The sequence below is a fragment of the Rhipicephalus microplus genome, chromosome X (genome assembly GCF_043290135.1).
Source record: "Rhipicephalus microplus isolate Deutch F79 chromosome X, USDA_Rmic, whole genome shotgun sequence".
Lineage (NCBI taxonomy): Eukaryota > Metazoa > Arthropoda > Arachnida > Ixodida > Ixodidae > Rhipicephalus > Rhipicephalus microplus.
In genome coordinates, this window is record NC_134710.1 from 87,840,094 (window position 1) to 87,847,911 (window position 7,818).

The window sequence follows — 7,818 nt, forward strand, 5'->3', positions numbered from 1 at the left end:
AACGACAATAAACGGCGCTTTGGAAAGTTGCACTCGCTGATCTTATTACAACGCATAAGCATCCGAAAGATAAAATGCTCTCGTACGTCGTTATAGGCATAGGTAAAATAGTTACACTCGCACTGACATGACTGGACAAACCACACTTTGAAAATTTCCAAGACGTACGCGCACATAGAAGCATGACGTGGCTAGCAGACGACGCACGGAGCAATCCACCAGGTGACGACTTTGCTCGATCTCGCGGCCAATAGATTTGTGTTTGACTCCAGCAGAATCTGAGCTCTGGCACAGAGTCCGACTGCTTACACTAGTCCAAGGGCACATGAACGTTTTCTCAGCAGCAGCAGCACACCAGCAACCCACAGCCAAGAACAACAGGTGCTCAGGTCTCTGGTAGACTAAAATAGATGCCTTGGATCATATCAGAAAACCCAACGACTGAGATGCATGGCCTGTCATCTTGCTGCTTTCCTACTTCAAGTTCTTCTTTTTTCAGTTTAATTTGCTTCCCTCTCTTCTCATGCTTCAGAACTATAGCCGTGGTTTTCTCCAAGTGGGATTTCATTTATTAATTCATTTTGCTTCTACACGCCAGTGCCAGTTTTTCTTCACTGTCCTCCACTGTTATATCACGCCCCACAGTGGTGGTCTAAAGGCTAAGGTACTCGGCTGCTGAGCTGCAAATCGTGGATTGAAACTCGGCTACGGCGGCTGCATTTCCGATGGAGGCGGAAATGTTGTAGGCATATGTGCTCAGATTTGGTTGCACGTTAAAGAACCCCAGGTGGTCGACAATTCTGGAGCCCTCCACTACGGCGTCTCTCATAATCATATAGTGGTTTTGGGACGTGAAACCCCACATATCAATATATCAGGGTCATATCACGGCACACACTTGAATACAATACCATAACATCATTCGACACTAGACTTTCTGCACAAATCAAATGTTCTTGTGTATCAAGAAAAAAATATTATTACAGTAAATTGAAAAGAAATAAAATGAAAGCATAGGGTTGCATCAGTTAAATGGAATTAAATAGTTACTGAGTGAGGGTGGCTCAAGGCCGAAGTACATAGACACCTGGCTGTCGTACAGGCAGGTGCGGCAGTTGGTGAGAAGTGTAGCGACCTTATACATCCTTCCCACTCTCTGACGCGTCACTTTCAAGTTCTTGTGAAAGTCCACAAATGCGAAGTCTTCAGCCACTTTACCAAAGCCCCACTCAACAGCCTGCTGTACAGTGCTCATGCACTTGTTGAAGTGCGCCTGGTATGGCTGCAAGCGGGCGCCTCCATAAGGCTTCAGGAGCAGAGGCTTTAATGGGTAGGCCGGGTCTCCATAAATCACATATTTGTTACCCCTGGCTACCTTGACAATATTTCGTAGAGTCTGGTGTCTTTCAGGATGCCTGCAACAAACCAAAGGTGTCACAAGTTTTCTTATGCCAGAACTTGGTTGATCCATGAGGGTCAGTGCACAGCATTAACACAAGGTTCAGTGTCGACAGTATTTTTTGTGTCCATTTGTGCCAACATGGTTGTAAAGAATGGCAGAGAATGCCATGCTGGCTCTACACCGTGTCTTCTCCCCAGACATGCTGCATACCTGCATTTGACACTATATGTCATTTAAGCTAATCTAACAACTTTCTAGCAAAATAACTAATATTTCAGCTAAAACGTGAAAAGTTGGGAAGTTCATTACACATGGCTGCAAGTGACAGTTTCCTTGAAGCCAGCTCCAAGAAAGGAGGTAATTTTTCACATTGTAGGATCTTGAAGCAATTTGGGCAAGTTAAATTTACCAGATCAAAATTATTGTGTTAACTTGCATTCAAGGAACAGTATACAATGCAATTGATTAGATTATTGTGTGACAGATGTGAAAATACCACGTGTGACTTTTTTGCATGGCATGTAACAAAGAAATGTTTAGCTTGCACTGTAATCATCAGGATATTTAACTGCACTACCATAAACCCTATAAGAAAATAATAATAAAGAACTTTTTGAATGACAAACAATGGTTTCCCAGTAATGAGCGCAAGTGGAGTGAACAATGCTGATGCAAACATAGTACCTGTATGTGGCCTGTAATGTTGAGTTAATGTTGAAATCAGAACATTCACCTCCCGACTGTATTTCACAGTGGAGAAGTCTGGTTTCACGCTGTTGCAAAATTTGGTGTACTGTGAAACGAAAACTTTGGTAGCTGGAATGGCATCTTGGCTTACATTGTTGGTAGTCACTATATTTACAGATGAATTGGTTGAAAAAGATCTTGGTAGTCACTATATATACAGATGAATTGGTTGAAAAAGATTATGCAAGATCAAGTAGTTTTCTTTCTCAGCAATCTGTACTTGATGCAACTGTGTGCATGAACACCCCTTGGTATGTCACTGACCATGTGGCATCACATTTAATTGCATGAATGCAATTATTTTAAGCTGACTGTGAAGCAGTGGTCACACACACAAAAAAATCCAGGAGTTGTACTCAGCCACACGGTCAAACATTAAGATGGCTTTTAGATGAGGAGACTTACTCATCGATATTGTTGAAAAAGATTTCTCAGAACTAACTCAATTGAGTGGTATATTATTAGTAATTTCTTCTCAATGCATGGGGAGTGGTGGCAATCGCAGCTACCACCTACTGCGGTTGCTTCCTTCAGCGACTGTCCTAAAACTGAAACAGTGTTCTATGTGCTTGTGCCACAGAGGCTTCCTCATGCACTAACAGTGATCTTAGCCATATCTGTTCACAGGATAGCTGCCTGCCGTCTGCAAGTCAAAAATACGATCTCAGTATGCTGACATTATACTACCCTAGACAAATAACAATAACACTACACCAAAAGCTCACTGTTCAGCTAGGTTCTTAGCACATGAGTTATGACCTAGGTATGTTTGTGATATGACAATTTGCCATTTGACAGCTACAAGCAGAGTTTCTGCAAAGGCAAAATCTTACTCGCAGAACTTACCAGCATCATGACGCCGTCCCCTGAATGGGCCATCTAGCTGGCAAATAATTCCATTGGCGCACATAACAGCCTGATATTTTTGGCAATGGAAGCGCTTGTGCCTAGAGTAGTGCTCCTGCTGGAGCTTAGACGGCCGAAAAATTTATCGTGCCGTGCCATCTATGAAACCCCAGCAGTTCTTCAGTGGAGCACCTTTCTGGTGCACGGCCTAAAAAGAATAACAAAAGAACAGATGAAGCAGCTGCCAATAGCATTTATGCACAAGTACAGTTTCCAGATATAATCTTAGTAAAAAACATTGTCCTTGCTCTTTTATTTGACATGAACAGCCGAGACACACAAACAAACAACAAGCGTGACCAAACGAAATATTCTCACTTGCCTTCTAGCTGTTCTTGTACTGGTTTTACGCTACTGTCTCCACCACCCGCAGTGGAGGGCACTTTGCTTTTTACTCGTACCGTAACAGATAGCAGAGTTTCACTCTGTCTTTCAAAACTCTAAGGGGCATCAAAAGTTGAATCATTTCATGCCAGGCCGTGAATAAGCTAACTCAAAATAACAAATGACGTTCTTAGCAGTCTAGGAGTGCACGTCAAGTGGCAGTTACAGTAACGGGTGATTGATACATAAACATGAACATTTCCCTTTTTGGACCAGGCTATATTCCAAAACGGTAAACAGTGCCAAATATAACAATGATGTCTTTTTATTTTAGCAGTAACCATATGTGAGAAAGCAGTGGCAATTATTGTTTATGATGCTTGCTGCTTTTGTGAAGCACACTTATGAGTTTACTAGAAGCATTCATATTCTTAGCTTACTCAATGATAAAAGCAGACACAGCATGAGCTTGGTGCTCAAGAACAAGCAGTGCCCAGTGCGTCAGTGTTGAATCCATTACTGACAAATATTTTCACTTAACATTTCACAAAGACGCACTGCAATATGCAATATAATTGAAGGGTGAATTATGCGTGCCTCTCCTAACTTACAGTTAGACTTGGGCTCCTTGAATTAAAAGGACACTAAATGCAAATGATGTTTCATGTCACATTAGAAGGCCAACGATTAGGAGTACTTAAAGCATAAACATTATGCACAGCAGCGATTTAGTAACAAATATAAAGGTAAACGTAGAATGAGAAGCCTGCCAGAGTATGGGAGCTCGCTTAGACTCACTCGAAAGATATATTTTGCTCTGGGCACTTGCTCCGATTCAGACTCGCCAAAAATTTCCCCCTCGGACTCAAAATGAGTAAGTTTTTTCTCCACTGCATTCACTTGAAATCAAACTCGCCGACTTATTGCTGAGACCAACAAACAACACAGATGCACAGCTTGACCAGAGTCTCGATGAGCCTCAGTGTGTTGCCACATGAGTCTGCTAGCATATTTCCTTCCTCTGTGTCACAGATGTTTGATGCCAATAGCTCACATAATGGGTGCTCTACTTTCAATCTTGTTCTTGAAACACGTGTTACCGGTCCGGTAATATTGGTATTACATACATGGCTCACACGGAATACCGTTATGGATCCGAACAACTTCATCAAGGATTTCCGGTGAAAGAATTCGCACAAGAGGTCATTGCACCGCCTTCTTGTGGTCTCATTGACCTGTTGTTTGTTGTTTTTTCGTGTGTAATGGTCTTCTTGCACAGTAGAAACAGCGTTGCAAAAGAATAAACAGGCTACAAAAACAACACAAGCTGCCACATTTACATGTAATGTGATCGCTGGAATGTGCCCATGTTTGTCTGAGCTCAAAATTGTAGTACAGATGTATTCTCTCAGCGTGTGCGAATATGTCTTTAAACTCGCTGCGACGCGAACTGAACATTTTAAACTTTGAGGAACGAACAGACGCATTTCAATGCATTTAACCAGCCTGAATCAAGGTTTTTACTGCAGCGTCCTGCTGCTATGCCGTAAAATCGCCAATTTAGTAGACTCGCAATGCAACGAAATCGAAATCAGTAATTGAAATAAACGTGGCGTATTTTGTCGTTTCAACTTTCACGCCAGCTACTATGGATATTCTGCCAGTTTTTAGGGGCGAAGCTCCTTAGGGCGTGGGCGGTGCGTCCCCTGTAGCCTGTATGTAGCCACCTCTAGTTTAGTTCTTGCAGTGTTCACTAGATGGCGGTAGCGTCCCCTGTATGTAGCCACCTCTAGTTTAGTTCTTGCAGTGTTCACTAGATGGCGGTACCGTCTCCTGTATGTAGCCACCTCTCGTTTAGTTCTTGTAGTGTTTACTAGATGGTGGTACTTGTAGCTGATGATGAAAAGATGCAAGATGTTATAAACTAGAAAGCGGTACTTGTAGTTGATGAAAGACGCGAGATCTTATAAAATAGGAATGATGTCACATATCGACCGGGAACATCAAGACATTCATAGACACTGCGTTACGAAATTATGAGAACAAATACAAGAATGGACCATTTGTACTACTTGGAGACTTTAACGTGGCTATCATAGACAATAATTGGCTTATCCAACATATGGCTTCTAGATATGCACTCAGACGTATATCGTTTGACCATATGAAACCTACCACGATCCGAGGAACATGCATAGAACTAGTATTTGCGAATTGCCCACTGCAACCCATACAGGAACCGCTCTCCCTTCATTTCACAGACCATAAAGCCGTCATAATGAAGGGGCATCGCAAGCCATCCATCGTCTAAGAACAAATAAAAGTTGATTTGTGTATATACACACACAGCGTTTCTCACGTCTTTACATGATGATCGACTGGGCGAATTACACGGAAGATTCACAGTTTACCGATGAATCCCTCCGGAGCTTCGCCCATTCATCATCATTCACCCCGTGAATATGCCGTAATTTTTGGACATGTTACAACTTTGCTTCGTACAAAAAAAGGTGATATTCGCACAAAATTGATCGACTTTTATGCTTACCTGTGAAAACAGTTGCAGGTTCTGGAGGTTCATCCAGCCATGAACCGTGAGATCTGCAAGCAGGTGTCCAAAGTAATATTCGATGTGAGACATTACTTTGGACACCACACTTGAGATCACGGAGCTGTGGCGGTTGAATATTGTCTCCAGGTCACAAAGTCGATTTGGATAAGCGAGGCGCCGCAGTGTCATACACAAAGCCTCGCGATCTGACACTCGGACGCGCTGCGCACTCACCACTTCACCGGGAATGAGCAGGCCAACGATCAGGTCGTCCAAATCGCCTTTGTGGAACCTGAAGTTACGATAAAAGGTGGTTTCATCGATGGCGTCGATATCCAATACTCCGTTCTCGTGAAGGTTCCTCTGCGGCTGCGGCTGTAGCAGATCCGTAATCAGTAGATCGTCGATGTACTTCCACGGTAGATTTTGAGCCAGGAATGCATCTTGGAGCACACTCTTTGCCATATCGACGACCACTTCTTTGCGAATGCGGCTAGCCGCTGACCGTTCAACCAGAGAGGCTTAGCCAGAGAAGCTTAAAGAATTATGCGGTGGCTCCTTATAGCCTTCTGCACGCAGCCAACTTTAATGGGCTAGGTGATTATATAGCACCAAAACACTTGACAATTTTACATGTTAAAAGTTATTATATTTGCGCCACAGTGCTGGTTAAGTTTTATTTAAAAGAAAACGAATATGTGTGCATCCATGATCATCATCATCAGCGAATGTAAACTTTTACGTACGAACGTAAAGGTTCCCGTATGTGTAGCAAAACACTGCTAAAACTCGGGTTCCGGTAACACGGTAAACATAAACCGGTAACACGGTAACGTAAAGAAGTATACGTACAAGCTAAAACTCCCTATACTTCAGGATAAACGAAAAGGGACACGGGAACGACATAGGCCAATGCAACCTAGAAGATTATCACGCCTGCTCACAGCCGCCGGGACTCGTTTTGCCCGAGCGAGTGCACGTACGGGAGGCTGTGAATCCATTGCCACCATCGTCTCCCGTTAGGAGATAAAGCGTTCACAGCAAGTTTTGCATGTTTAACAGCTTTATTTTGCCTTTTGGGTAAAAAAAAAACGCTGGTTTAAGCAATGCATTGGGCTTGAAAGCGTTTGGAGATTCATCAGTGAGCCATTTCTTCCACGAAAAAGTCAGATTGTACGCTATCGAACGTTTGGTCGATCTATAAGAGCAAAATATGATGTACCAACAAAGTGACGAAATAAATAAGGTAAAATTCATTATTTACGCACACACGCACGCACACGCACCCTCTTTATAGTGTACAGAGAAACTGTTACTACTCATATGCAAAGTTTTATTTGTACTCTTTCGAACATCTGTTTTCATAGACACGTACTTATTGAGGAGAGTGTGGGCTGCTGCCCAAAGTATGTTAATCAGCACAATATCAGGGTGTTGATCATTGCAAGAGAAAACAGTCTTTTGTTTTACAAAAATCTCTTGTGACCGACACAAGAAGCGTTGTTTTCTCTTTTGATCCGGCCCCTCTCACAGTGGTGCCTATTCGCTCATATACTTAAGGCATGGGAAAAAATGTTAGTACTGGGAATATATTAAACCGTGTAGCCCCCGTGGGCACTTCTACTGCACTGTCGGTTCTTGGATCGGTATATTTTTGCTAGTGGTGCTTAAATATTCTAGCATCAAGTTGAAATCTCTTACCTGAAAGCCAATTAAGAAAGCATTCTACCGTAAGTGTCTACACGCATCTAAATTTGAAAAAAACATAGCGCTAAGGCGCTGACCGCAATAATACCGCAATAAACTCGTAGGAACATCAGCAAGATAATACTATGCACAAAAACGACGCACTAAGTAATGCAACCACGTTATTTTCATTTCCGTCAAC

The 7,818-nt window shown here is 42.6% G+C and overlaps 1 pseudogene; it reads right to left on the reverse strand.

Moving 5' to 3' along the window:
* Nucleotides 1–1,024: 1,024 nt before the first annotated feature.
* LOC142775056 (uncharacterized) lies at nucleotides 1,025–6,395 on the reverse strand (annotated as a pseudogene).
* Between the last annotated feature and the right edge of the window lie 1,423 nt (nucleotides 6,396–7,818).